The sequence below is a fragment of the Pungitius pungitius genome, unplaced genomic scaffold (assembly GCF_949316345.1).
Source record: "Pungitius pungitius unplaced genomic scaffold, fPunPun2.1 scaffold_37, whole genome shotgun sequence".
Classification (NCBI taxonomy): Eukaryota; Metazoa; Chordata; class Actinopteri; order Perciformes; family Gasterosteidae; genus Pungitius; species Pungitius pungitius.
Genome location: NW_026909808.1, coordinates 104,688 through 128,894, shown reverse-complemented (window position 1 = coordinate 128,894; position 24,207 = coordinate 104,688). Strand labels below are relative to the sequence as shown.

At 45.2% G+C, this 24,207-nt stretch overlaps 49 non-coding genes and 2 pseudogenes across 49 annotated transcripts; all 51 read right to left on the bottom strand.

The window, feature by feature from the left end:
- Positions 1-76: 76 nt before the first annotated feature.
- LOC134110230 (5S ribosomal RNA) lies at positions 77-195 on the bottom strand. Its single transcript, XR_009943614.1, has one exon. It is a non-coding gene; the product is annotated as a 5S ribosomal RNA (ribosomal RNA).
- Positions 196-534: 339 nt separating this feature from the next.
- LOC134110156 (5S ribosomal RNA) lies at positions 535-653 on the bottom strand. Its single transcript, XR_009943550.1, has one exon. It is a non-coding gene; the product is annotated as a 5S ribosomal RNA (ribosomal RNA).
- Positions 654-1,047: 394 nt separating this feature from the next.
- On the bottom strand, positions 1,048-1,166 carry LOC134110228 (5S ribosomal RNA). Its single transcript, XR_009943612.1, has one exon. It is a non-coding gene; the product is annotated as a 5S ribosomal RNA (ribosomal RNA).
- A 339-nt stretch (positions 1,167-1,505) lies between these two features.
- Positions 1,506-1,624, bottom strand: LOC134109922 (5S ribosomal RNA). Its single transcript, XR_009943317.1, has one exon. It is a non-coding gene; the product is annotated as a 5S ribosomal RNA (ribosomal RNA).
- Positions 1,625-2,018: 394 nt separating this feature from the next.
- LOC134110227 (5S ribosomal RNA) lies at positions 2,019-2,137 on the bottom strand. The gene has a single exon (XR_009943611.1). It is a non-coding gene; the product is annotated as a 5S ribosomal RNA (ribosomal RNA).
- Positions 2,138-2,476: 339 nt separating this feature from the next.
- On the bottom strand, positions 2,477-2,595 carry LOC134109890 (5S ribosomal RNA). Its single transcript, XR_009943285.1, has one exon. It is a non-coding gene; the product is annotated as a 5S ribosomal RNA (ribosomal RNA).
- A 394-nt stretch (positions 2,596-2,989) lies between these two features.
- On the bottom strand, positions 2,990-3,108 carry LOC134110205 (5S ribosomal RNA; annotated as a pseudogene).
- Positions 3,109-3,447: 339 nt separating this feature from the next.
- On the bottom strand, positions 3,448-3,566 carry LOC134109806 (5S ribosomal RNA). The gene has a single exon (XR_009943201.1). It is a non-coding gene; the product is annotated as a 5S ribosomal RNA (ribosomal RNA).
- Positions 3,567-3,905: 339 nt separating this feature from the next.
- On the bottom strand, positions 3,906-4,024 carry LOC134109921 (5S ribosomal RNA). The gene has a single exon (XR_009943316.1). It is a non-coding gene; the product is annotated as a 5S ribosomal RNA (ribosomal RNA).
- Positions 4,025-4,418: 394 nt separating this feature from the next.
- Positions 4,419-4,537, bottom strand: LOC134110226 (5S ribosomal RNA). The gene has a single exon (XR_009943610.1). It is a non-coding gene; the product is annotated as a 5S ribosomal RNA (ribosomal RNA).
- Positions 4,538-4,876: 339 nt separating this feature from the next.
- On the bottom strand, positions 4,877-4,995 carry LOC134110121 (5S ribosomal RNA). The gene has a single exon (XR_009943515.1). It is a non-coding gene; the product is annotated as a 5S ribosomal RNA (ribosomal RNA).
- Positions 4,996-5,334: 339 nt separating this feature from the next.
- On the bottom strand, positions 5,335-5,453 carry LOC134109889 (5S ribosomal RNA). The gene has a single exon (XR_009943284.1). It is a non-coding gene; the product is annotated as a 5S ribosomal RNA (ribosomal RNA).
- A 394-nt stretch (positions 5,454-5,847) lies between these two features.
- Positions 5,848-5,966, bottom strand: LOC134110204 (5S ribosomal RNA; annotated as a pseudogene).
- A 339-nt stretch (positions 5,967-6,305) lies between these two features.
- On the bottom strand, positions 6,306-6,424 carry LOC134109805 (5S ribosomal RNA). The gene has a single exon (XR_009943200.1). It is a non-coding gene; the product is annotated as a 5S ribosomal RNA (ribosomal RNA).
- A 339-nt stretch (positions 6,425-6,763) lies between these two features.
- Positions 6,764-6,882, bottom strand: LOC134109888 (5S ribosomal RNA). Its single transcript, XR_009943283.1, has one exon. It is a non-coding gene; the product is annotated as a 5S ribosomal RNA (ribosomal RNA).
- A 394-nt stretch (positions 6,883-7,276) lies between these two features.
- Positions 7,277-7,395, bottom strand: LOC134110225 (5S ribosomal RNA). Its single transcript, XR_009943609.1, has one exon. It is a non-coding gene; the product is annotated as a 5S ribosomal RNA (ribosomal RNA).
- Positions 7,396-7,734: 339 nt separating this feature from the next.
- On the bottom strand, positions 7,735-7,853 carry LOC134110155 (5S ribosomal RNA). Its single transcript, XR_009943549.1, has one exon. It is a non-coding gene; the product is annotated as a 5S ribosomal RNA (ribosomal RNA).
- Positions 7,854-8,247: 394 nt separating this feature from the next.
- Positions 8,248-8,366, bottom strand: LOC134110224 (5S ribosomal RNA). Its single transcript, XR_009943608.1, has one exon. It is a non-coding gene; the product is annotated as a 5S ribosomal RNA (ribosomal RNA).
- Positions 8,367-8,705: 339 nt separating this feature from the next.
- Positions 8,706-8,824, bottom strand: LOC134110154 (5S ribosomal RNA). Its single transcript, XR_009943548.1, has one exon. It is a non-coding gene; the product is annotated as a 5S ribosomal RNA (ribosomal RNA).
- A 394-nt stretch (positions 8,825-9,218) lies between these two features.
- LOC134110223 (5S ribosomal RNA) lies at positions 9,219-9,337 on the bottom strand. The gene has a single exon (XR_009943607.1). It is a non-coding gene; the product is annotated as a 5S ribosomal RNA (ribosomal RNA).
- A 339-nt stretch (positions 9,338-9,676) lies between these two features.
- Positions 9,677-9,795, bottom strand: LOC134110222 (5S ribosomal RNA). Its single transcript, XR_009943606.1, has one exon. It is a non-coding gene; the product is annotated as a 5S ribosomal RNA (ribosomal RNA).
- Positions 9,796-10,139: 344 nt separating this feature from the next.
- On the bottom strand, positions 10,140-10,258 carry LOC134109914 (5S ribosomal RNA). Its single transcript, XR_009943309.1, has one exon. It is a non-coding gene; the product is annotated as a 5S ribosomal RNA (ribosomal RNA).
- Positions 10,259-10,598: 340 nt separating this feature from the next.
- Positions 10,599-10,717, bottom strand: LOC134110221 (5S ribosomal RNA). The gene has a single exon (XR_009943605.1). It is a non-coding gene; the product is annotated as a 5S ribosomal RNA (ribosomal RNA).
- Positions 10,718-11,111: 394 nt separating this feature from the next.
- LOC134110220 (5S ribosomal RNA) lies at positions 11,112-11,230 on the bottom strand. Its single transcript, XR_009943604.1, has one exon. It is a non-coding gene; the product is annotated as a 5S ribosomal RNA (ribosomal RNA).
- A 339-nt stretch (positions 11,231-11,569) lies between these two features.
- On the bottom strand, positions 11,570-11,688 carry LOC134109804 (5S ribosomal RNA). Its single transcript, XR_009943199.1, has one exon. It is a non-coding gene; the product is annotated as a 5S ribosomal RNA (ribosomal RNA).
- A 339-nt stretch (positions 11,689-12,027) lies between these two features.
- On the bottom strand, positions 12,028-12,146 carry LOC134109887 (5S ribosomal RNA). Its single transcript, XR_009943282.1, has one exon. It is a non-coding gene; the product is annotated as a 5S ribosomal RNA (ribosomal RNA).
- Positions 12,147-12,540: 394 nt separating this feature from the next.
- LOC134110219 (5S ribosomal RNA) lies at positions 12,541-12,659 on the bottom strand. Its single transcript, XR_009943603.1, has one exon. It is a non-coding gene; the product is annotated as a 5S ribosomal RNA (ribosomal RNA).
- A 339-nt stretch (positions 12,660-12,998) lies between these two features.
- Positions 12,999-13,117, bottom strand: LOC134110120 (5S ribosomal RNA). The gene has a single exon (XR_009943514.1). It is a non-coding gene; the product is annotated as a 5S ribosomal RNA (ribosomal RNA).
- A 339-nt stretch (positions 13,118-13,456) lies between these two features.
- Positions 13,457-13,575, bottom strand: LOC134109886 (5S ribosomal RNA). Its single transcript, XR_009943281.1, has one exon. It is a non-coding gene; the product is annotated as a 5S ribosomal RNA (ribosomal RNA).
- Positions 13,576-13,919: 344 nt separating this feature from the next.
- LOC134109912 (5S ribosomal RNA) lies at positions 13,920-14,038 on the bottom strand. Its single transcript, XR_009943307.1, has one exon. It is a non-coding gene; the product is annotated as a 5S ribosomal RNA (ribosomal RNA).
- Positions 14,039-14,377: 339 nt separating this feature from the next.
- On the bottom strand, positions 14,378-14,496 carry LOC134110217 (5S ribosomal RNA). The gene has a single exon (XR_009943601.1). It is a non-coding gene; the product is annotated as a 5S ribosomal RNA (ribosomal RNA).
- Positions 14,497-14,840: 344 nt separating this feature from the next.
- LOC134110216 (5S ribosomal RNA) lies at positions 14,841-14,959 on the bottom strand. The gene has a single exon (XR_009943600.1). It is a non-coding gene; the product is annotated as a 5S ribosomal RNA (ribosomal RNA).
- Positions 14,960-15,298: 339 nt separating this feature from the next.
- LOC134110215 (5S ribosomal RNA) lies at positions 15,299-15,417 on the bottom strand. The gene has a single exon (XR_009943599.1). It is a non-coding gene; the product is annotated as a 5S ribosomal RNA (ribosomal RNA).
- Positions 15,418-15,761: 344 nt separating this feature from the next.
- On the bottom strand, positions 15,762-15,880 carry LOC134109911 (5S ribosomal RNA). The gene has a single exon (XR_009943306.1). It is a non-coding gene; the product is annotated as a 5S ribosomal RNA (ribosomal RNA).
- A 340-nt stretch (positions 15,881-16,220) lies between these two features.
- LOC134110214 (5S ribosomal RNA) lies at positions 16,221-16,339 on the bottom strand. The gene has a single exon (XR_009943598.1). It is a non-coding gene; the product is annotated as a 5S ribosomal RNA (ribosomal RNA).
- A 394-nt stretch (positions 16,340-16,733) lies between these two features.
- LOC134109948 (5S ribosomal RNA) lies at positions 16,734-16,852 on the bottom strand. Its single transcript, XR_009943343.1, has one exon. It is a non-coding gene; the product is annotated as a 5S ribosomal RNA (ribosomal RNA).
- Positions 16,853-17,191: 339 nt separating this feature from the next.
- On the bottom strand, positions 17,192-17,310 carry LOC134109802 (5S ribosomal RNA). Its single transcript, XR_009943197.1, has one exon. It is a non-coding gene; the product is annotated as a 5S ribosomal RNA (ribosomal RNA).
- A 339-nt stretch (positions 17,311-17,649) lies between these two features.
- Positions 17,650-17,768, bottom strand: LOC134109885 (5S ribosomal RNA). The gene has a single exon (XR_009943280.1). It is a non-coding gene; the product is annotated as a 5S ribosomal RNA (ribosomal RNA).
- A 394-nt stretch (positions 17,769-18,162) lies between these two features.
- On the bottom strand, positions 18,163-18,281 carry LOC134110213 (5S ribosomal RNA). Its single transcript, XR_009943597.1, has one exon. It is a non-coding gene; the product is annotated as a 5S ribosomal RNA (ribosomal RNA).
- Positions 18,282-18,620: 339 nt separating this feature from the next.
- LOC134110119 (5S ribosomal RNA) lies at positions 18,621-18,739 on the bottom strand. The gene has a single exon (XR_009943513.1). It is a non-coding gene; the product is annotated as a 5S ribosomal RNA (ribosomal RNA).
- Positions 18,740-19,078: 339 nt separating this feature from the next.
- Positions 19,079-19,197, bottom strand: LOC134109884 (5S ribosomal RNA). Its single transcript, XR_009943279.1, has one exon. It is a non-coding gene; the product is annotated as a 5S ribosomal RNA (ribosomal RNA).
- Positions 19,198-19,541: 344 nt separating this feature from the next.
- Positions 19,542-19,660, bottom strand: LOC134109910 (5S ribosomal RNA). Its single transcript, XR_009943305.1, has one exon. It is a non-coding gene; the product is annotated as a 5S ribosomal RNA (ribosomal RNA).
- A 339-nt stretch (positions 19,661-19,999) lies between these two features.
- LOC134110212 (5S ribosomal RNA) lies at positions 20,000-20,118 on the bottom strand. The gene has a single exon (XR_009943596.1). It is a non-coding gene; the product is annotated as a 5S ribosomal RNA (ribosomal RNA).
- A 394-nt stretch (positions 20,119-20,512) lies between these two features.
- Positions 20,513-20,631, bottom strand: LOC134110211 (5S ribosomal RNA). Its single transcript, XR_009943595.1, has one exon. It is a non-coding gene; the product is annotated as a 5S ribosomal RNA (ribosomal RNA).
- A 339-nt stretch (positions 20,632-20,970) lies between these two features.
- Positions 20,971-21,089, bottom strand: LOC134109801 (5S ribosomal RNA). The gene has a single exon (XR_009943196.1). It is a non-coding gene; the product is annotated as a 5S ribosomal RNA (ribosomal RNA).
- A 339-nt stretch (positions 21,090-21,428) lies between these two features.
- On the bottom strand, positions 21,429-21,547 carry LOC134109883 (5S ribosomal RNA). The gene has a single exon (XR_009943278.1). It is a non-coding gene; the product is annotated as a 5S ribosomal RNA (ribosomal RNA).
- Positions 21,548-21,941: 394 nt separating this feature from the next.
- LOC134110203 (5S ribosomal RNA) lies at positions 21,942-22,060 on the bottom strand. Its single transcript, XR_009943594.1, has one exon. It is a non-coding gene; the product is annotated as a 5S ribosomal RNA (ribosomal RNA).
- A 339-nt stretch (positions 22,061-22,399) lies between these two features.
- Positions 22,400-22,518, bottom strand: LOC134109800 (5S ribosomal RNA). Its single transcript, XR_009943195.1, has one exon. It is a non-coding gene; the product is annotated as a 5S ribosomal RNA (ribosomal RNA).
- A 339-nt stretch (positions 22,519-22,857) lies between these two features.
- LOC134109882 (5S ribosomal RNA) lies at positions 22,858-22,976 on the bottom strand. The gene has a single exon (XR_009943277.1). It is a non-coding gene; the product is annotated as a 5S ribosomal RNA (ribosomal RNA).
- A 394-nt stretch (positions 22,977-23,370) lies between these two features.
- LOC134110192 (5S ribosomal RNA) lies at positions 23,371-23,489 on the bottom strand. The gene has a single exon (XR_009943586.1). It is a non-coding gene; the product is annotated as a 5S ribosomal RNA (ribosomal RNA).
- Positions 23,490-23,828: 339 nt separating this feature from the next.
- LOC134110118 (5S ribosomal RNA) lies at positions 23,829-23,947 on the bottom strand. The gene has a single exon (XR_009943512.1). It is a non-coding gene; the product is annotated as a 5S ribosomal RNA (ribosomal RNA).
- Positions 23,948-24,207: the final 260 nt, after the last annotated feature.

Genomic DNA, 24,207 nt, shown 5'->3' with positions numbered 1-24,207 from the left:
AATGTGATCAACTTTTTACAATTGTGTAGGTGTACAAGCTACGGCGCTGGGCGGCTTTCAGAGAGAGAAGTGAAAAAGCTTACGGCACCTGGGATTCCCAGGCGGTCTTCCATCCAGGTACTAACCAGGCCCTGCTCTGCTTAGCTTCCGAGATCAGACGAGATCGGGCGGAACCAGAGAGGTATGGCCGTAAGCTGCTTTTTATCTTTTTCCTAATCCTTTATAATGCGTCAAAAAATTATGTCACGCCTGCCGTTGGCATCTTTGTGTGGGTTAAATAAGGGTATGCAAAGAAGGCTGTGACATCCTATGGCGAAAATTGGATGGACTAGAGAAGACCCGCCCAGGAGTCCCAGCCAATCGGTGGATGGCCATTGCAGTCCCCGCCACCTCAAATGGCCTGACGATGGTATGGACGTAAGCCACCTTTCATCTTCTTCCTATTGCATCTCTTCTACAATGTGATCAACTTTTTACAATTGTGTAGGTGTACAAGCTACGGCGCTGGGCGGCTTTCAGAGAGAGAAGTGAAAAAGCTTACGGCACCTGGGATTCCCAGGCGGTCTTCCATTCAGGTACTAACCAGGCCCTGCTCTGCTTAGCTTCCGAGATCAGACGAGATTGGGCGGAACCAGAGAGGTATGGCCGTAAGCTGCTTTTCATCTTTTTCCTAATCCTTTAAAACGTGTCAAAGATAATCAGAAGTTTCTTTTTCTAAAATTGAAGCAGTTCTTAGCATTGGCAAGAGAGGTTCCTAAAGCCTGAAGGTAACTTTACTTTTCTTCACTGGCAATTCTAACATGTTTGGTTAGCACCTGTATTTCAACGGCTAAATTACAAACAAAAGTATGCCAATTGTTAAATGTTCATCAACACTAATTTAGCAACCATGAAACGGAATCATGTTTGATAATATTGTCTAAATGCCTTTCATATCCAACGTTAAAACAACAATAAACATGCATCTCTTCAACAATGTGATATACTTTTTGTAATTTGTAGGTGTACAATCTGCGGCGCTCTGCAGCTTTCAGAGAGAAGTGAAAAAGCTTACGGCACCTGGGATTCCCAGGCGGTCTTCCATCCAGGTACTAACCAGGCCCTGCTCTGCTTAGCTTCCGAGATCAGACGAGATCGGGCGGAACCAGAGAGGTATGGCCGTAAGCTGCTTTTTATCTTTTTCCTAATCCTTTATAATGCGTCAAAAAATTATGTCACGCCTGCCGTTGGCATCTTTGTGTGGGTTAAATAAGGGTATGCAAAGAAGGCTGTGACATCCTATGGCGAAAATTGGATGGACTAGAGAAGACCCGCCCAGGAGTCCCAGCCAATCGGTGGATGGCCATTGCAGTCCCCGCCACCTCAAATGGCCTGACGATGGTATGGACGTAAGCCACCTTTCATCTTCTTCCTATTGCATCTCTTCTACAATGTGATCAACTTTTTACAATTGTGTAGGTGTACAAGCTACGGCGCTGGGCGGCTTTCAGAGAGAGAAGTGAAAAAGCTTACGGCACCTGGGATTCCCAGACGGTCTTCCATTCAGGTACTAACCAGGCCCTGCTCTGCTTAGCTTCCGAGATCAGACGAGATCGGGCGGAACCAGAGAGGTATGGCCGTAAGCTGCTTTTCATCTTTTTCCTAATCCTTTAAAACGTGTCAAAGATAATCAGAAGTTTCTTTTTCTAAAATTGAAGCAGTTCTTAGCATTGGCAAGAGAGGTTCCTAAAACCTAAAGGGAACTTTACTTTTCTTCTTTGGTAAATCTAACATGTTTGGTTAGCACCTGTATTTCAACGGCTAAATTACAAACAAAAGTATGCCAATTGTTAAATGTTGATCAACACTAATTTAGCAACCATGAAACGGAATCATGTTTGATAATATTGTCTAAATGCCTTTCATATCCAACGTTAAAACAACAATAAACATGCATCTCTTCAACAATGTGATATACTTTTTGTAATTTGTAGGTGTACAATCTGAGGCGCTCTGCAGCTTTCAGAGAGAAGTGAAAAAGCTTACGGCACCTGGGATTCCCAGGCGGTCTTCCATCCAGGTACTAACCAGGCCCTGCTCTGCTTAGCTTCCGAGATCAGACGAGATCGGGCGGAACCAGAGAGGTATGGCCGTAAGCTGCTTTTTATCTTTTTCCTAATCCTTTATAATGCGTCAAAAAATTATGTCACGCCTGCCGTTGGCATCTTTGTGTGGGTTAAATAAGGGTATGCAAAGAAGGCTGTGACATCCTATGGCGAAAATTGGATGGACTAGAGAAGACCCGCCCAGGAGTCCCAGCCAATCGGTGGATGGCCATTGCAGTCCCCGCCACCTCAAATGGCCTGACGATGGTATGGACGTAAGCCACCTTTCATCTTCTTCCTATTGCATCTCTTCTACAATGTGATCAACTTTTTACAATTGTGTAGGTGTACAAGCTACGGCGCTGGGCGGCTTTCAGAGAGAGAAGTGAAAAAGCTTACGGCACCTGGGATTCCCAGGCGGTCTTCCATTCAGGTACTAACCAGGCCCTGCTCTGCTTAGCTTCCGAGATCAGACGAGATCGGGCGGAACCAGAGAGGTATGGCCGTAAGCTGCTTTTCATCTTTTTCCTAATCCTTTAAAACGTGTCAAAGATAATCAGAAGTTTCTTTTTCTAAAATTGAAGCAGTTCTTAGCATTGGCAAGAGAGGTTCCTAAAACCTAAAGGGAACTTTACTTTTCTTCTTTGGTAAATCTAACATGTTTGGTTAGCACCTGTATTTCAACGGCTAAATTACAAACAAAAGTATGCCAATTGTTAAATGTTGATCAACACTAATTTAGCAACCATGAAACGGAATCATGTTTGATAATATTGTCTAAATGCCTTTCATATCCAACGTTAAAACAACAATAAACATGCATCTCTTCAACAATGTGATATACTTTTTGTAATTTGTAGGTGTACAATCTGCGGCGCTCTGCAGCTTTCAGAGAGAAGTGAAAAAGCTTACGGCACCTGGGATTCACAGGCGGTCTTCCATCCAGGTACTAACCAGGCCCTGCTCTGCTTAGCTTCCGAGAACAGACGAGATCGGGCGGAACCAGAGAGGTATGGACGTAAGCTGCTTTTTATCTTTTTCCTAATCCTTTATAATGCGTCAAAAAATTATGTCACGCCTGCCGTTGGCATCTTTGTGTGGGTTAAATAAGGGTATGCAAAGAAGGCTGTGACATCCTATGGCGAAAATTGGATGGACTAGAGAAGACCCGCCCAGGAGTCCCAGCCAATCGGTGGATGGCCATTGCAGTCCCCGCCACCTCAAATGGCCTGACGATGGTATGGACGTAAGCCACCTTTCATCTTCTTCCTATTGCATCTCTTCTACAATGTGATCAACTTTTTACAATTGTGTAGGTGTACAAGCTACGGCGCTGGGCGGCTTTCAGAGAGAGAAGTGAAAAAGCTTACGGCACCTGGGATTCCCAGGCGGTCTTCCATCCAGGTACTAACCAGGCCCTGCTCTGCTTAGCTTCCGAGATCAGACGAGATCGGGCGGAAGCAGAGAGGTATGGCCGTAAGCTGCTTTTTATCTTTTTCCTAATCCTTTATAATGCGTCAAAAAATTATGTCACGCCTGCCGTTGGCATCTTTGTGTGGGTTAAATAAGGGTATGCAAAGAAGGCTGTGACATCCTATGGCGAAAATTGGATGGACTAGAGAAGACCCGCCCAGGAGTCCCAGCCAATCGGTGGATGGCCATTGCAGTCCCCGCCACCTCAAATGGCCTGACGATGGTATGGACGTAAGCCACCTTTCATCTTCTTCCTATTGCATCTCTTCTACAATGTGATCAACTTTTTACAATTGTGTAGGTGTACAAGCTACGGCGCTGGGCGGCTTTCAGAGAGAGAAGTGAAAAAGCTTACGGCACCTGGGATTCCCAGACGGTCTTCCATTCAGGTACTAACCAGGCCCTGCTCTGCTTAGCTTCCGAGATCAGACGAGATCGGGCGGAACCAGAGAGGTATGGCCGTAAGCTGCTTTTCATCTTTTTCCTAATCCTTTAAAACGTGTCAAAGATAATCAGAAGTTTCTTTTTCTAAAATTGAAGCAGTTCTTAGCATTGGCAAGAGAGGTTCCTAAAACCTAAAGGGAACTTTACTTTTCTTCTTTGGTAAATCTAACATGTTTGGTTAGCACCTGTATTTCAACGGCTAAATTACAAACAAAAGTATGCCAATTGTTAAATGTTGATCAACACTAATTTAGCAACCATGAAACGGAATCATGTTTGATAATATTGTCTAAATGCCTTTCATATCCAACGTTAAAACAACAATAAACATGCATCTCTTCAACAATGTGATATACTTTTTGTAATTTGTAGGTGTACAATCTGAGGCGCTCTGCAGCTTTCAGAGAGAAGTGAAAAAGCTTACGGCACCTGGGATTCCCAGGCGGTCTTCCATCCAGGTACTAACCAGGCCCTGCTCTGCTTAGCTTCCGAGATCAGACGAGATCGGGCGGAACCAGAGAGGTATGGCCGTAAGCTGCTTTTTATCTTTTTCCTAATCCTTTATAATGCGTCAAAAAATTATGTCACGCCTGCCGTTGGCATCTTTGTGTGGGTTAAATAAGGGTATGCAAAGAAGGCTGTGACATCCTATGGCGAAAATTGGATGGACTAGAGAAGACCCGCCCAGGAGTCCCAGCCAATCGGTGGATGGCCATTGCAGTCCCCGCCACCTCAAATGGCCTGACGATGGTATGGACGTAAGCCACCTTTCATCTTCTTCCTATTGCATCTCTTCTACAATGTGATCAACTTTTTACAATTGTGTAGGTGTACAAGCTACGGCGCTGGGCGGCTTTCAGAGAGAGAAGTGAAAAAGCTTACGGCACCTGGGATTCCCAGGCGGTCTTCCATCCAGGTACTAACCAGGCCCTGCTCTGCTTAGCTTCCAAGATCAGACGAGATCGGGCGGAAGCAGAGAGGTATGACCGTAAGCTGCTTTTTATCTTTTTCCTAATCCTTTATAATGCGTCAAAAAATTATGTCACGCCTGCCGTTGGCATCTTTGTGTGGGTTAAATAAGGGTATGCAAAGAAGGCTGTGACATCCTATGGCGAAAATTGGATGGACTAGAGAAGACCCGCCCAGGAGTCCCAGCCAATCGGTGGATGGCCATTGCAGTCCCCGCCACCTCAAATGGCCTGACGATGGTATGGACGTAAGCCACCTTTCATCTTCTTCCTATTGCATCTCTTCTACAATGTGATCAACTTTTTACAATTGTGTAGGTGTACAAGCTACGGCGCTGGGCGGCTTTCAGAGAGAGAAGTGAAAAAGCTTACGGCACCTGGGATTCCCAGGCGGTCTTCCATTCAGGTACTAACCAGGCCCTGCTCTGCTTAGCTTCCGAGATCAGACGAGATCGGGCGGAACCAGAGAGGTATGGCCGTAAGCTGCTTTTCATCTTTTTCCTAATCCTTTAAAACGTGTCAAAGATAATCAGAAGTTTCTTTTTCTAAAATTGAAGCAGTTCTTAGCATTGGCAAGAGAGGTTCCTAAAACCTAAAGGGAACTTTACTTTTCTTCTTTGGTAAATCTAACATGTTTGGTTAGCACCTGTATTTCAACGGCTAAATTACAAACAAAAGTATGCCAATTGTTAAATGTTGATCAACACTAATTTAGCAACCATGAAACGGAATCATGTTTGATAATATTGTCTAAATGCCTTTCATATCCAACGTTAAAACAACAATAAACATGCATCTCTTCAACAATGTGATATACTTTTTGTAATTTGTAGGTGTACAATCTGCGGCGCTCTGCAGCTTTCAGAGAGAAGTGAAAAAGCTTACGGCACCTGGGATTCACAGGCGGTCTTCCATCCAGGTACTAACCAGGCCCTGCTCTGCTTAGCTTCCGAGAACAGACGAGATCGGGCGGAACCAGAGAGGTATGGACGTAAGCTGCTTTTTATCTTTTTCCTAATCCTTTATAATGCGTCAAAAAATTATGTCACGCCTGCCGTTGGCATCTTTGTGTGGGTTAAATAAGGGTATGCAAAGAAGGCTGTGACATCCTATGGCGAAAATTGGATGGACTAGAGAAGACCCGCCCAGGAGTCCCAGCCAATCGGTGGATGGCCATTGCAGTCCCCGCCACCTCAAATGGCCTGACGATGGTATGGACGTAAGCCACCTTTCATCTTCTTCCTATTGCATCTCTTCTACAATGTGATCAACTTTTTACAATTGTGTAGGTGTACAAGCTACGGCGCTGGGCGGCTTTCAGAGAGAGAAGTGAAAAAGCTTACGGCACCTGGGATTCCCAGGCGGTCTTCCATCCAGGTACTAACCAGGCCCTGCTCTGCTTAGCTTCCGAGATCAGACGAGATCGGGCGGAAGCAGAGAGGTATGGCCGTAAGCTGCTTTTTATCTTTTTCCTAATCCTTTATAATGCGTCAAAAAATTATGTCACGCCTGCCGTTGGCATCTTTGTGTGGGTTAAATAAGGGTATGCAAAGAAGGCTGTGACATCCTATGGCGAAAATTGGATGGACTCGAGAAGACCCGCCCAGGAGTCCCAGCCAATCGGTGGATGGCCATTGCAGTCCCCGCCACCTCAAATGGCCTGACGATGGTATGGACGTAAGCCACCTTTCATCTTCTTCCTATTGCATCTCTTCTACAATGTGATCAACTTTTTACAATTGTGTAGGTGTACAAGCTACGGCGCTGGGCGGCTTTCAGAGAGAGAAGTGAAAAAGCTTACGGCACCTGGGATTCCCAGGCGGTCTTCCATTCAGGTACTAACCAGGCCCTGCTCTGCTTAGCTTCCGAGATCAGACGAGATCGGGCGGAACCAGAGAGGTATGGCCGTAAGCTGCTTTTCATCTTTTTCCTAATCCTTTAAAACGTGTCAAAGATAATCAGAAGTTTCTTTTTCTAAAATTGAAGCAGTTCTTAGCATTGGCAAGAGAGGTTCCTAAAACCTAAAGGGAACTTTACTTTTCTTCTTTGGTAAATCTAACATGTTTGGTTAGCACCTGTATTTCAACGGCTAAATTACAAACAAAAGTATGCCAATTGTTAAATGTTGATCAACACTAATTTAGCAACCATGAAACGGAATCATGTTTGATAATATTGTCTAAATGCCTTTCATATCCAACGTTAAAACAACAATAAACATGCATCTCTTCAACAATGTGATATACTTTTTGTAATTTGTAGGTGTACAATCTGCGGCGCTCTGCAGCTTTCAGAGAGAAGTGAAAAAGCTTACGGCACCTGGGATTCCCAGGCGGTCTTCCATCCAGGTACTAACCAGGCCCTGCTCTGCTTAGCTTCCGAGATCAGACGAGATCGGGCGGAACCAGAGAGGTATGGCCGTAAGCTGCTTTTTATCTTTTTCCTAATCCTTTATAATGCGTCAAAAAATTATGTCACGCCTGCCGTTGGCATCTTTGTGTGGGTTAAATAAGGGTATGCAAAGAAGGCTGTGACATCCTATGGCGAAAATTGGATGGACTAGAGAAGACCCGCCCAGGAGTCCCAGCCAATCGGTGGATGGCCATTGCAGTCCCCGCCACCTCAAATGGCCTGACGATGGTATGGACGTAAGCCACCTTTCATCTTCTTCCTATTGCATCTCTTCTACAATGTGATCAACTTTTTACAATTGTGTAGGTGTACAAGCTACGGCGCTGGGCGGCTTTCAGAGAGAGAAGTGAAAAAGCTTACGGCACCTGGGATTCCCAGGCGGTCTTCCATTCAGGTACTAACCAGGCCCTGCTCTGCTTAGCTTCCGAGATCAGACGAGATTGGGCGGAACCAGAGAGGTATGGCCGTAAGCTGCTTTTCATCTTTTTCCTAATCCTTTAAAACGTGTCAAAGATAATCAGAAGTTTCTTTTTCTAAAATTGAAGCAGTTCTTAGCATTGGCAAGAGAGGTTCCTAAAACCTAAAGGGAACTTTACTTTTCTTCTTTGGTAAATCTAACATGTTTGGTTAGCACCTGTATTTCAACGGCTAAATTACAAACAAAAGTATGCCAATTGTTAAATGTTGATCAACACTAATTTAGCAACCATGAAACGGAATCATGTTTGATAATATTGTCTAAATGCCTTTCATATCCAACGTTAAAACAACAATAAACATGCATCTCTTCAACAATGTGATATACTTTTTGTAATTTGTAGGTGTACAATCTGCGGCGCTCTGCAGCTTTCAGAGAGAAGTGAAAAAGCTTACGGCACCTGGGATTCCCAGGCGGTCTTCCATCCAGGTACTAACCAGGCCCTGCTCTGCTTAGCTTCCGAGATCAGACGAGATCGGGCGGAACCAGAGAGGTATGGCCGTAAGCTGCTTTTTATCTTTTTCCTAATCCTTTATAATGCGTCAAAAAATTATGTCACGCCTGCCGTTGGCATCTTTGTGTGGGTTAAATAAGGGTATGCAAAGAAGGCTGTGACATCCTATGGCGAAAATTGGATGGACTAGAGAAGACCCGCCCAGGAGTCCCAGCCAATCGGTGGATGGCCATTGCAGTCCCCGCCACCTCAAATGGCCTGACGATGGTATGGACGTAAGCCACCTTTCATCTTCTTCCTATTGCATCTCTTCTACAATGTGATCAACTTTTTACAATTGTGTAGGTGTACAAGCTACGGCGCTGGGCGGCTTTCAGAGAGAGAAGTGAAAAAGCTTACGGCACCTGGGATTCCCAGGCGGTCTTCCATTCAGGTACTAACCAGGCCCTGCTCTGCTTAGCTTCCGAGATCAGACGAGATTGGGCGGAACCAGAGAGGTATGGCCGTAAGCTGCTTTTCATCTTTTTCCTAATCCTTTAAAACGTGTCAAAGATAATCAGAAGTTTCTTTTTCTAAAATTGAAGCAGTTCTTAGCATTGGCAAGAGAGGTTCCTAAAGCCTGAAGGTAACTTTACTTTTCTTCACTGGCAATTCTAACATGTTTGGTTAGCACCTGTATTTCAACGGCTAAATTACAAACAAAAGTATGCCAATTGTTAAATGTTGATCAACACTAATTTAGCAACCATGAAACGGAATCATGTTTGATAATATTGTCTAAATGCCTTTCATATCCAACGTTAAAACAACAATAAACATGCATCTCTTCAACAATGTGATATACTTTTTGTAATTTGTAGGTGTACAATCTGCGGCGCTCTGCAGCTTTCAGAGAGAAGTGAAAAAGCTTACGGCACCTGGGATTCCCAGGCGGTCTTCCATCCAGGTACTAACCAGGCCCTGCTCTGCTTAGCTTCCGAGATCAGACGAGATCGGGCGGAACCAGAGAGGTATGGCCGTAAGCTGCTTTTTATCTTTTTCCTAATCCTTTATAATGCGTCAAAAAATTATGTCACGCCTGCCGTTGGCATCTTTGTGTGGGTTAAATAAGGGTATGCAAAGAAGGCTGTGACATCCTATGGCGAAAATTGGATGGACTAGAGAAGACCCGCCCAGGAGTCCCAGCCAATCGGTGGATGGCCATTGCAGTCCCCGCCACCTCAAATGGCCTGACGATGGTATGGACGTAAGCCACCTTTCATCTTCTTCCTATTGCATCTCTTCTACAATGTGATCAACTTTTTACAATTGTGTAGGTGTACAAGCTACGGCGCTGGGCGGCTTTCAGAGAGAGAAGTGAAAAAGCTTACGGCACCTGGGATTCCCAGGCGGTCTTCCATCCAGGTACTAACCAGGCCCTGCTCTGCTTAGCTTCCGAGATCAGACGAGATCGGGCGGAACCAGAGAGGTATGGCCGTAAGCTGCTTTTCATCTTTTTCCTAATCCTTTAAAACGTGTCAAAGATAATCAGAAGTTTCTTTTTCTAAAATTGAAGCAGTTCTTAGCATTGGCAAGAGAGGTTCCTAAAGCCTGAAGGTAACTTTACTTTTCTTCACTGGCAATTCTAACATGTTGGGTTAGCACCTGTATTTCAACGGCTAAATTACAAACAACAGTATGCCAATCGTAAATGTTGACCAACACTAATTTAGCAATCATGAAACGGAATCATTTTGGATAATATTGTCTAATTTCCTTTCATATCCAACGTTAAAACAGGTGTACAATCTGCGGCGCTCGGCGGCTTTCGGAGAGAGAAGTGAAAAAGCTTACGGCACCTGGGATTCCCAGGCGGTCTTCCATCCAGGTACTAAACAGGCCCTGCTCTGCTTAGCTTCCGAGATCAGACGAGATCGGGCGGAACCAGAGAGGTATGGCCGTAAGCTGCTTTTTATCTTTTTCCTAATCCTTTATAATGCGTCAATGAATTATGACACGCCTGCCGTTGGCATCTTTGTGTGGGTTAAATAAGGGTATGCAAAGAAGGCTGTGACATCCCATGCCGAAAATTGGATGGACTAGAGAAGACCCGCCCAGGAGTCCCAGCCAATCGGTGAATGGCCATTGCAGTCCCCGCCACCTCAAATGGCCTGACGATGGTATGGACGTAAGCCACCTTTCATCTTCTTCCTATTGCATCTCTTCTACAATGTGAATTTTTTTTTTACAATTGTGTAGGTGTACAATCTACGGCGCTGGGCGGCTTTCAGAGAGAGAAGTTAAAAAGCTTACGGCACCTGGGATTCCCAGGCGGTCTTCCATCCAGGTACTAACCAGGCCCTGCTCTGCTTAGCTTCCGAGATCAGACGAGATCGGGCGGAACCAGAGAGGTATGGCCGTAAGCTGCTTTTCATCTTTTTCCTAATCCTTTAAAACGTGTCAAAGATAATCAGAAGTTTCTTTTTCTAAAATTGAAGCAGTTCTTAGCATTGGCAAGAGAGGTTCCTAAAACCTAAAGGGAACTTTACTTTTCTTCTTTGGTAAATCTAACATGTTTGGTTAGCACCTGTATTTCAACGGCTAAATTACAAACAAAAGTATGCCAATTGTTAAATGTTGATCAACACTAATTTAGCAACCATGAAACGGAATCATGTTTGATAATATTGTCTAAATGCCTTTCATATCCAACGTTAAAACAACAATAAACATGCATCTCTTCAACAATGTGATATACTTTTTGTAATTTGTAGGTGTACAATCTGCGGCGCTCTGCAGCTTTCAGAGAGAAGTGAAAAAGCTTACGGCACCTGGGATTCCCAGGCGGTCTTCCATCCAGGTACTAACCAGGCCCTGCTCTGCTTAGCTTCCGAGATCAGACGAGATCGGGCGGAACCAGAGAGGTATGGCCGTAAGCTGCTTTTTATCTTTTTCCTAATCCTTTATAATGCGTCAAAAAATTATGTCACGCCTGCCGTTGGCATCTTTGTGTGGGTTAAATAAGGGTATGCAAAGAAGGCTGTGACATCCTATGGCGAAAATTGGATGGACTAGAGAAGACCCGCCCAGGAGTCCCAGCCAATCGGTGGATGGCCATTGCAGTCCCCGCCACCTCAAATGGCCTGACGATGGTATGGACGTAAGCCACCTTTCATCTTCTTCCTATTGCATCTCTTCTACAATGTGATCAACTTTTTACAATTGTGTAGGTGTACAAGCTACGGCGCTGGGCGGCTTTCAGAGAGAGAAGTGAAAAAGCTTACGGCACCTGGGATTCCCAGGCGGTCTTCCATCCAGGTACTAACCAGGCCCTGCTCTGCTTAGCTTCCGAGATCAGACGAGATCGGGCGGAAGCAGAGAGGTATGGCCGTAAGCTGCTTTTTATCTTTTTCCTAATCCTTTATAATGCGTCAAAAAATTATGTCACGCCTGCCGTTGGCATCTTTGTGTGGGTTAAATAAGGGTATGCAAAGAAGGCTGTGACATCCTATGGCGAAAATTGGATGGACTAGAGAAGACCCGCCCAGGAGTCCCAGCCAATCGGTGGATGGCCATTGCAGTCCCCGCCACCTCAAATGGCCTGACGATGGTATGGACGTAAGCCACCTTTCATCTTCTTCCTATTGCATCTCTTCTACAATGTGATCAACTTTTTACAATTGTGTAGGTGTACAAGCTACGGCGCTGGGCGGCTTTCAGAGAGAGAAGTGAAAAAGCTTACGGCACCTGGGATTCCCAGGCGGTCTTCCATTCAGGTACTAACCAGGCCCTGCTCTGCTTAGCTTCCGAGATCAGACGAGATCGGGCGGAACCAGAGAGGTATGGCCGTAAGCTGCTTTTCATCTTTTTCCTAATCCTTTAAAACGTGTCAAAGATAATCAGAAGTTTCTTTTTCTAAAATTGAAGCAGTTCTTAGCATTGGCAAGAGAGGTTCCTAAAACCTAAAGGGAACTTTACTTTTCTTCTTTGGTAAATCTAACATGTTTGGTTAGCACCTGTATTTCAACGGCTAAATTACAAACAAAAGTATGCCAATTGTTAAATGTTGATCAACACTAATTTAGCAACCATGAAACGGAATCATGTTTGATAATATTGTCTAAATGCCTTTCATATCCAACGTTAAAACAACAATAAACATGCATCTCTTCAACAATGTGATATACTTTTTGTAATTTGTAGGTGTACAATCTGCGGCGCTCTGCAGCTTTCAGAGAGAAGTGAAAAAGCTTACGGCACCTGGGATTCCCAGGCGGTCTTCCATCCAGGTACTAACCAGGCCCTGCTCTGCTTAGCTTCCGAGATCAGACGAGATCGGGCGGAACCAGAGAGGTATGGCCGTAAGCTGCTTTTTATCTTTTTCCTAATCCTTTATAATGCGTCAAAAAATTATGTCACGCCTGCCGTTGGCATCTTTGTGTGGGTTAAATAAGGGTATGCAAAGAAGGCTGTGACATCCTATGGCGAAAATTGGATGGACTAGAGAAGACCCGCCCAGGAGTCCCAGCCAATCGGTGGATGGCCATTGCAGTCCCCGCCACCTCAAATGGCCTGACGATGGTATGGACGTAAGCCACCTTTCATCTTCTTCCTATTGCATCTCTTCTACAATGTGATCAACTTTTTACAATTGTGTAGGTGTACAAGCTACGGCGCTGGGCGGCTTTCAGAGAGAGAAGTGAAAAAGCTTACGGCACCTGGGATTCCCAGGCGGTCTTCCATCCAGGTACTAACCAGGCCCTGCTCTGCTTAGCTTCCAAGATCAGACGAGATCGGGCGGAAGCAGAGAGGTATGACCGTAAGCTGCTTTTTATCTTTTTCCTAATCCTTTATAATGCGTCAAAAAATTATGTCACGCCTGCCGTTGGCATCTTTGTGTGGGTTAAATAAGGGTATGCAAAGAAGGCTGTGACATCCTATGGCGAAAATTGGATGGACTAGAGAAGACCCGCCCAGGAGTCCCAGCCAATCGGTGGATGGCCATTGCAGTCCCCGCCACCTCAAATGGCCTGACGATGGTATGGACGTAAGCCACCTTTCATCTTCTTCCTATTGCATCTCTTCTACAATGTGATCAACTTTTTACAATTGTGTAGGTGTACAAGCTACGGCGCTGGGCGGCTTTCAGAGAGAGAAGTGAAAAAGCTTACGGCACCTGGGATTCCCAGGCGGTCTTCCATTCAGGTACTAACCAGGCCCTGCTCTGCTTAGCTTCCGAGATCAGACGAGATCGGGCGGAACCAGAGAGGTATGGCCGTAAGCTGCTTTTCATCTTTTTCCTAATCCTTTAAAACGTGTCAAAGATAATCAGAAGTTTCTTTTTCTAAAATTGAAGCAGTTCTTAGCATTGGCAAGAGAGGTTCCTAAAGCCTGAAGGTAACTTTACTTTTCTTCACTGGCAATTCTAACATGTTGGGTTAGCACCTGTATTTCAACGGCTAAATTACAAACAACAGTATGCCAATCGTAAATGTTGACCAACACTAATTTAGCAATCATGAAACGGAATCATTTTGGATAATATTGTCTAATTTCCTTTCATATCCAACGTTAAAACAGGTGTACAATCTGCGGCGCTCGGCGGCTTTCGGAGAGAGAAGTGAAAAAGCTTACGGCACCTGGGATTCCCAGGCGGTCTTCCATCCAGGTACTAAACAGGCCCTGCTCTGCTTAGCTTCCGAGATCAGACGAGATCGGGCGGAACCAGAGAGGTATGGCCGTAAGCTGCTTTTTATCTTTTTCCTAATCCTTTATAATGCGTCAATGAATTATGACACGCCTGCCGTTGGCATCTTTGTGTGGGTTAAATAAGGGTATGCAAAGAAGGCTGTGACATCCCATGCCGAAAATTGGATGGACTAGAGAAGACCCGCCCAGGAGTCCCAGCCAATCGGTGAATGGCCATTGCAGTCCCCGCCACCTCAAATGGCCTGACGATGGTATGGACGTAAGCCACCTTTCATCTTCTTCCTATTGCATCTCTTCTACAATGTGAATTTTTTTTTACAATTGTGTAGGTGTACAATCTACGGCGCTGGGCGGCTTTCAGAGAGAGAAGTTAAAAAGCTTACGGCACCTGGGATTCCCAGGCGGTCTTCCATCCAGGTACTAACCAGGCCCTGCTCTGCTTAGCTTCCGAGATCAGACGAGATCGGGCGGAACCAGAGAGGTATGGCCGTAAGCTGCTTTTCATCTTTTTCCTAATCCTTTAAAACGTGTCAAAGATAATCAGAAGTTTCTTTTTCTAAAATTGAAGCAGTTCTTAGCATTGGCAAGAGAGGTTCCTAAAACCTAAAGGGAACTTTACTTTTCTTCTTTGGTAAATCTAACATGTTTGGTTAGCACCTGTATTTCAACGGCTAAATTACAAACAACAGTATGCCAATGGTAAATGTTGACCAACACTAATTTAGCAATCATGAAACGGAATCATTTTGGATAATATTGTCTAATTTCCTTTCATATCCAACGTTAAAACAGGTGTACAATCTGCGGCGCTCGGCGGCTTTCGGAGAAAGAAGTGAAAAAGCTTACGGCACCTGGGATTCCCAGGCGGTCTTCCATCCAGGTACTAACCAGGCCCTGCTCTGCTTAGCTTCCGAGATCAGACGAGATCGGGCGGAACCAGAGAGGTATGGCCGTAAGCTGCTTTTTATCTTTTTCCTAATCCTTTATAATGCGTCAAAAAATTATGTCACGCCTGCCGTTGGCATCTTTGTGTGGGTTAAATAAGGGTATGCAAAGAAGGCTGTGACATCCTATGGCGAAAATTGGATGGACTAGAGAAGACCCGCCCAGGAGTCCCAGCCAATCGGTGGATGGCCATTGCAGTCCCCGCCACCTCAAATGGCCTGACGATGGTATGGACGTAAGCCACCTTTCATCTTCTTCCTATTGCATCTCTTCTACAATGTGATCAACTTTTTACAATTGTGTAGGTGTACAAGCTACGGCGCTGGGCGGCTTTCAGAGAGAGAAGTGAAAAAGCTTACGGCACCTGGGATTCCCAGGCGGTCTTCCATCCAGGTACTAACCAGGCCCTGCTCTGCTTAGCTTCCGAGATCAGACGAGATCGGGCGGAACCAGAGAGGTATGGCCGTAAGCTGCTTTTCATCTTTTTCCTAATCCTTTAAAACGTGTCAAAGATAATCAGAAGTTTCTTTTTCTAAAATTGAAGCAGTTCTTAGCATTGGCAAGAGAGGTTCCTAAAGCCTGAAGGTAACTTTACTTTTCTTCACTGGCAATTCTAACATGTTGGGTTAGCACCTGTATTTCAACGGCTAAATTACAAACAACAGTATGCCAATCGTAAATGTTGACCAACACTAATTTAGCAATCATGAAACGGAATCATTTTGGATAATATTGTCTAATTTCCTTTCATATCCAACGTTAAAACAGGTGTACAATCTGCGGCGCTCGGCGGCTTTCGGAGAGAGAAGTGAAAAAGCTTACGGCACCTGGGATTCCCAGGCGGTCTTCCATCCAGGTACTAAACAGGCCCTGCTCTGCTTAGCTTCCGAGATCAGACGAGATCGGGCGGAACCAGAGAGGTATGGCCGTAAGCTGCTTTTTATCTTTTTCCTAATCCTTTATAATGCGTCAATGAATTATGACACGCCTGCCGTTGGCATCTTTGTGTGGGTTAAATAAGGGTATGCAAAGAAGGCTGTGACATCCCATGCCGAAAATTGGATGGACTAGAGAAGACCCGCCCAGGAGTCCCAGCCAATCGGTGAATGGCCATTGCAGTCCCCGCCACCTCAAATGGCCTGACGATGGTATGGACGTAAGCCACCTTTCATCTTCTTCCTATTGCATCTCTTCTACAATGTGAATTTTTTTTTTACAATTGTGTAGGTGTACAATCTACGGCGCTGGGCGGCTTTCAGAGAGAGAAGTTAAAAAGCTTACGGCACCTGGGATTCCCAGGCGGTCTTCCATCCAGGTACTAACCAGGCCCTGCTCTGCTTAGCTTCCGAGATCAGACGAGATCGGGCGGAACCAGAGAGGTATGGCCGTAAGCTGCTTTTCATCTTTTTCCTAATCCTTTAAAACGTGTCAAAGATAATCAGAAGTTTCTTTTTCTAAAATTGAAGCAGTTCTTAGCATTGGCAAGAGAGGTTCCTAAAACCTAAAGGGAACTTTACTTTTCTTCTTTGGTAAATCTAACATGTTTGGTTAGCACCTGTATTTCAACGGCTAAATTACAAACAAAAGTATGCCAATTGTTAAATGTTGATCAACACTAATTTAGCAACCATGAAACGGAATCATGTTTGATAATATTGTCTAAATGCCTTTCATATCCAACGTTAAAACAACAATAAACATGCATCTCTTCAACAATGTGATATACTTTTTGTAATTTGTAGGTGTACAATCTGCGGCGCTCTGCAGCTTTCAGAGAGAAGTGAAAAAGCTTACGGCACCTGGGATTCCCAGGCGGTCTTCCATCCAGGTACTAACCAGGCCCTGCTCTGCTTAGCTTCCGAGATCAGACGAGATCGGGCGGAACTAGAGAGGTATGGCCGTAAGCTGCTTTTTATCTTTTTCCTAATCCTTTATAATGCGTCAAAAAATTATGTCACGCCTGCCGTTGGCATCTTTGTGTGGGTTAAATAAGGGTATGCAAAGAAGGCTGTGACATCCTATGGCGAAAATTGGATGGACTAGAGAAGACCCGCCCAGGAGTCCCAGCCAATCGGTGGATGGCCATTGCAGTCCCCGCCACCTCAAATGGCCTGACGATGGTATGGACGTAAGCCACCTTTCATCTTCTTCCTATTGCATCTCTTCTACAATGTGATCAACTTTTTACAATTGTGTAGGTGTACAAGCTACGGCGCTGGGCGGCTTTCAGAGAGAGAAGTGAAAAAGCTTACGGCACCTGGGATTCCCAGGCGGTCTTCCATCCAGGTACTAACCAGGCCCTGCTCTGCTTAGCTTCCGAGATCAGACGAGATCGGGCGGAAGCAGAGAGGTATGGCCGTAAGCTGCTTTTTATCTTTTTCCTAATCCTTTATAATGCGTCAAAAAATTATGTCACGCCTGCCGTTGGCATCTTTGTGTGGGTTAAATAAGGGTATGCAAAGAAGGCTGTGACATCCTATGGCGAAAATTGGATGGACTAGAGAAGACCCGCCCAGGAGTCCCAGCCAATCGGTGGATGGCCATTGCAGTCCCCGCCACCTCAAATGGCCTGACGATGGTATGGACGTAAGCCACCTTTCATCTTCTTCCTATTGCATCTCTTCTACAATGTGATCAACTTTTTACAATTGTGTAGGTGTACAAGCTACGGCGCTGGGCGGCTTTCAGAGAGAGAAGTGAAAAAGCTTACGGCACCTGGGATTCCCAGGCGGTCTTCCATTCAGGTACTAACCAGGCCCTGCTCTGCTTAGCTTCCGAGATCAGACGAGATCGGGCGGAACCAGAGAGGTATGGCCGTAAGCTGCTTTTCATCTTTTTCCTAATCCTTTAAAACGTGTCAAAGATAATCAGAAGTTTCTTTTTCTAAAATTGAAGCAGTTCTTAGCATTGGCAAGAGAGGTTCCTAAAACCTAAAGGGAACTTTACTTTTCTTCTTTGGTAAATCTAACATGTTTGGTTAGCACCTGTATTTCAACGGCTAAATTACAAACAAAAGTATGCCAATTGTTAAATGTTGATCAACACTAATTTAGCAACCATGAAACGGAATCATGTTTGATAATATTGTCTAAATGCCTTTCATATCCAACGTTAAAACAACAATAAACATGCATCTCTTCAACAATGTGATATACTTTTTGTAATTTGTAGGTGTACAATCTGCGGCGCTCTGCAGCTTTCAGAGAGAAGTGAAAAAGCTTACGGCACCTGGGATTCCCAGGCGGTCTTCCATCCAGGTACTAACCAGGCCCTGCTCTGCTTAGCTTCCGAGATCAGACGAGATCGGGCGGAACCAGAGAGGTATGGCCGTAAGCTGCTTTTTATCTTTTTCCTAATCCTTTATAATGCGTCAAAAAATTATGTCACGCCTGCCGTTGGCATCTTTGTGTGGGTTAAATAAGGGTATGCAAAGAAGGCTGTGACATCCTATGGCGAAAATTGGATGGACTAGAGAAGACCCGCCCAGGAGTCCCAGCCAATCGGTGGATGGCCATTGCAGTCCCCGCCACCTCAAATGGCCTGACGATGGTATGGACGTAAGCCACCTTTCATCTTCTTCCTATTGCATCTCTTCTACAATGTGATCAACTTTTTACAATTGTGTAGGTGTACAAGCTACGGCGCTGGGCGGCTTTCAGAGAGAGAAGTGAAAAAGCTTACGGCACCTGGGATTCCCAGGCGGTCTTCCATCCAGGTACTAACCAGGCCCTGCTCTGCTTAGCTTCCAAGATCAGACGAGATCGGGCGGAAGCAGAGAGGTATGACCGTAAGCTGCTTTTTATCTTTTTCCTAATCCTTTATAATGCGTCAAAAAATTATGTCACGCCTGCCGTTGGCATCTTTGTGTGGGTTAAATAAGGGTATGCAAAGAAGGCTGTGACATCCTATGGCGAAAATTGGATGGACTAGAGAAGACCCGCCCAGGAGTCCCAGCCAATCGGTGGATGGCCATTGCAGTCCCCGCCACCTCAAATGGCCTGACGATGGTATGGACGTAAGCCACCTTTCATCTTCTTCCTATTGCATCTCTTCTACAATGTGATCAACTTTTTACAATTGTGTAGGTGTACAAGCTACGGCGCTGGGCGGCTTTCAGAGAGAGAAGTGAAAAAGCTTACGGCACCTGGGATTCCCAGGCGGTCTTCCATTCAGGTACTAACCAGGCCCTGCTCTGCTTAGCTTCCGAGATCAGACGAGATCGGGCGGAACCAGAGAGGTATGGCCGTAAGCTGCTTTTCATCTTTTTCCTAATCCTTTAAAACGTGTCAAAGATAATCAGAAGTTTCTTTTTCTAAAATTGAAGCAGTTCTTAGCATTGGCAAGAGAGGTTCCTAAAGCCTGAAGGTAACTTTACTTTTCTTCACTGGCAATTCTAACATGTTGGGTTAGCACCTGTATTTCAACGGCTAAATTACAAACAACAGTATGCCAATCGTAAATGTTGACCAACACTAATTTAGCAATCATGAAACGGAATCATTTTGGATAATATTGTCTAATTTCCTTTCATATCCAACGTTAAAACAGGTGTACAATCTGCGGCGCTCGGCGGCTTTCGGAGAGAGAAGTGAAAAAGCTTACGGCACCTGGGATTCCCAGGCGGTCTTCCATCCAGGTACTAAACAGGCCCTGCTCTGCTTAGCTTCCGAGATCAGACGAGATCGGGCGGAACCAGAGAGGTATGGCCGTAAGCTGCTTTTTATCTTTTTCCTAATCCTTTATAATGCGTCAATGAATTATGACACGCCTGCCGTTGGCATCTTTGTGTGGGTTAAATAAGGGTATGCAAAGAAGGCTGTGACATCCCATGCCGAAAATTGGATGGACTAGAGAAGACCCGCCCAGGAGTCCCAGCCAATCGGTGAATGGCCATTGCAGTCCCCGCCACCTCAAATGGCCTGACGATGGTATGGACGTAAGCCACCTTTCATCTTCTTCCTATTGCATCTCTTCTACAATGTGAATTTTTTTTTACAATTGTGTAGGTGTACAATCTACGGCGCTGGGCGGCTTTCAGAGAGAGAAGTTAAAAAGCTTACGGCACCTGGGATTCCCAGGCGGTCTTCCATCCAGGTACTAACCAGGCCCTGCTCTGCTTAGCTTCCGAGATCAGACGAGATCGGGCGGAACCAGAGAGGTATGGCCGTAAGCTGCTTTTCATCTTTTTCCTAATCCTTTAAAACGTGTCAAAGATAATCAGAAGTTTCTTTTTCTAAAATTGAAGCAGTTCTTAGCATTGGCAAGAGAGGTTCCTAAAACCTAAAGGGAACTTTACTTTTCTTCTTTGGTAAATCTAACATGTTTGGTTAGCACCTGTATTTCAACGGCTAAATTACAAACAAAAGTATGCCAATTGTTAAATGTTGATCAACACTAATTTAGCAACCATGAAACGGAATCATGTTTGATAATATTGTCTAAATGCCTTTCATATCCAACGTTAAAACAACAATAAACATGCATCTCTTCAACAATGTGATATACTTTTTGTAATTTGTAGGTGTACAATCTGCGGCGCTCTGCAGCTTTCAGAGAGAAGTGAAAAAGCTTACGGCACCTGGGATTCCCAGGCGGTCTTCCATCCAGGTACTAACCAGGCCCTGCTCTGCTTAGCTTCCGAGATCAGACGAGATCGGGCGGAACCAGAGAGGTATGGCCGTAAGCTGCTTTTTATCTTTTTCCTAATCCTTTATAATGCGTCAAAAAATTATGTCACGCCTGCCGTTGGCATCTTTGTGTGGGTTAAATAAGGGTATGCAAAGAAGGCTGTGACATCCTATGGCGAAAATTGGATGGACTAGAGAAGACCCGCCCAGGAGTCCCAGCCAATCGGTGGATGGCCATTGCAGTCCCCGCCACCTCAAATGGCCTGACGATGGTATGGACGTAAGCCACCTTTCATCTTCTTCCTATTGCATCTCTTCTACAATGTGATCAACTTTTTACAATTGTGTAGGTGTACAAGCTACGGCGCTGGGCGGCTTTCAGAGAGAGAAGTGAAAAAGCTTACGGCACCTGGGATTCCCAGGCGGTCTTCCATCCAGGTACTAACCAGGCCCTGCTCTGCTTAGCTTCCGAGATCAGACGAGATCGGGCGGAAGCAGAGAGGTATGGCCGTAAGCTGCTTTTTATCTTTTTCCTAATCCTTTATAATGCGTCAAAAAATTATGTCACGCCTGCCGTTGGCATCTTTGTGTGGGTTAAATAAGGGTATGCAAAGAAGGCTGTGACATCCTATGGCGAAAATTGGATGGACTAGAGAAGACCCGCCCAGGAGTCCCAGCCAATCGGTGGATGGCCATTGCAGTCCCCGCCACCTCAAATGGCCTGACGATGGTATGGACGTAAGCCACCTTTCATCTTCTTCCTATTGCATCTCTTCTACAATGTGATCAACTTTTTACAATTGTGTAGGTGTACAAGCTACGGCGCTGGGCGGCTTTCAGAGAGAGAAGTGAAAAAGCTTACGGCACCTGGGATTCCCAGGCGGTCTTCCATTCAGGTACTAACCAGGCCCTGCTCTGCTTAGCTTCCGAGATCAGACGAGATCGGGCGGAACCAGAGAGGTATGGCCGTAAGCTGCTTTTCATCTTTTTCCTAATCCTTTAAAACGTGTCAAAGATAATCAGAAGTTTCTTTTTCTAAAATTGAAGCAGTTCTTAGCATTGGCAAGAGAGGTTCCTAAAACCTAAAGGGAACTTTACTTTTCTTCTTTGGTAAATCTAACATGTTTGGTTAGCACCTGTATTTCAACGGCTAAATTACAAACAAAAGTATGCCAATTGTTAAATGTTGATCAACACTAATTTAGCAACCATGAAACGGAATCATGTTTGATAATATTGTCTAAATGCCTTTCATATCCAACGTTAAAACAACAATAAACATGCATCTCTTCAACAATGTGATATACTTTTTGTAATTTGTAGGTGTACAATCTGCGGCGCTCTGCAGCTTTCAGAGAGAAGTGAAAAAGCTTACGGCACCTGGGATTCCCAGGCGGTCTTCCATCCAGGTACTAACCAGGCCCTGCTCTGCTTAGCTTCCGAGATCAGACGAGATCGGGCGGAACCAGAGAGGTATGGCCGTAAGCTGCTTTTTATCTTTTTCCTAATCCTTTATAATGCGTCAAAAAATTATGTCACGCCTGCCGTTGGCATCTTTGTGTGGGTTAAATAAGGGTATGCAAAGAAGGCTGTGACATCCTATGGCGAAAATTGGATGGACTAGAGAAGACCCGCCCAGGAGTCCCAGCCAATCGGTGGATGGCCATTGCAGTCCCCGCCACCTCAAATGGCCTGACGATGGTATGGACGTAAGCCACCTTTCATCTTCTTCCTATTGCATCTCTTCTACAATGTGATCAACTTTTTACAATTGTGTAGGTGTACAAGCTACGGCGCTGGGCGGCTTTCAGAGAGAGAAGTGAAAAAGCTTACGGCACCTGGGATTCCCAGGCGGTCTTCCATCCAGGTACTAACCAGGCCCTGCTCTGCTTAGCTTCCGAGATCAGACGAGATCGGGCGGAAGCAGAGAGGTATGGCCGTAAGCTGCTTTTTATCTTTTTCCTAATCCTTTATAATGCGTCAAAAAATTATGTCACGCCTGCCGTTGGCATCTTTGTGTGGGTTAAATAAGGGTATGCAAAGAAGGCTGTGACATCCTATGGCGAAAATTGGATGGACTAGAGAAGACCCGCCCAGGAGTCCCAGCCAATCGGTGGATGGCCATTGCAGTCCCCGCCACCTCAAATGGCCTGACGATGGTATGGACGTAAGCCACCTTTCATCTTCTTCCTATTGCATCTCTTCTACAATGTGATCAACTTTTTACAATTGTGTAGGTGTACAAGCTACGGCGCTGGGCGGCTTTCAGAGAGAGAAGTGAAAAAGCTTACGGCACCTGGGATTCCCAGGCGGTCTTCCATTCAGGTACTAACCAGGCCCTGCTCTGCTTAGCTTCCGAGATCAGACGAGATCGGGCGGAACCAGAGAGGTATGGCCGTAAGCTGCTTTTCATCTTTTTCCTAATCCTTTAAAACGTGTCAAAGATAATCAGAAGTTTCTTTTTCTAAAATTGAAGCAGTTCTTAGCATTGGCAAGAGAGGTTCCTAAAACCTAAAGGGAACTTTACTTTTCTTCTTTGGTAAATCTAACATGTTTGGTTAGCACCTGTATTTCAACGGCTAAATTACAAACAAAAGTATGCCAATTGTTAAATGTTGATCAACACTAATTTAGCAACCATGAAACGGAATCATGTTTGATAATATTGTCTAAATGCCTTTCATATCCAACGTTAAAACAACAATAAACATGCATCTCTTCAACAATGTGATATACTTTTTGTAATTTGTAGGTGTACAATCTGCGGCGCTCTGCAGCTTTCAGAGAGAAGTGAAAAAGCTTACGGCACCTGGGATTCCCAGGCGGTCTTCCATCCAGGTACTAACCAGGCCCTGCTCTGCTTAGCTTCCGAGATCAGACGAGATCGGGCGGAACCAGAGAGGTATGGCCGTAAGCTGCTTTTTATCTTTTTCCTAATCCTTTATAATGCGTCAAAAATTTATGTCACGCCTGCCGTTGGCATCTTTGTGTGGGTTAAATAAGGGTATGCAAAGAAGGCTGTGACATCCTATGGCGAAAATTGGATGGACTAGAGAAGACCCGCCCAGGAGTCCCAGCCAATCGGTGGATGGCCATTGCAGTCCCCGCCACCTCAAATGGCCTGACGATGGTATGGACGTAAGCCACCTTTCATCTTCTTCCTATTGCATCTCTTCTACAATGTGATCAACTTTTTACAATTGTGTAGGTGTACAAGCTACGGCGCTGGGCGGCTTTCAGAGAGAGAAGTGAAAAAGCTTACGGCACCTGGGATTCCCAGGCGGTCTTCCATCCAGGTACTAACCAGGCCCTGCTCTGCTTAGCTTCCAAGATCAGACGAGATCGGGCGGAAGCAGAGAGGTATGACCGTAAGCTGCTTTTTATCTTTTTCCTAATCCTTTATAATGCGTCAAAAAATTATGTCACGCCTGCCGTTGGCATCTTTGTGTGGGTTAAATAAGGGTATGCAAAGAAGGCTGTGACATCCTATGGCAAAAATTGGATGGACTAGAGAAGACCCGCCCAGGAGTCCCAGCCAATCGGTGGATGGCCATTGCAGTCCCCGCCACCTCAAATGGCCTGACGATGGTATGGACGTAAGCCACCTTTCATCTTCTTCCTATTGCATCTCTTC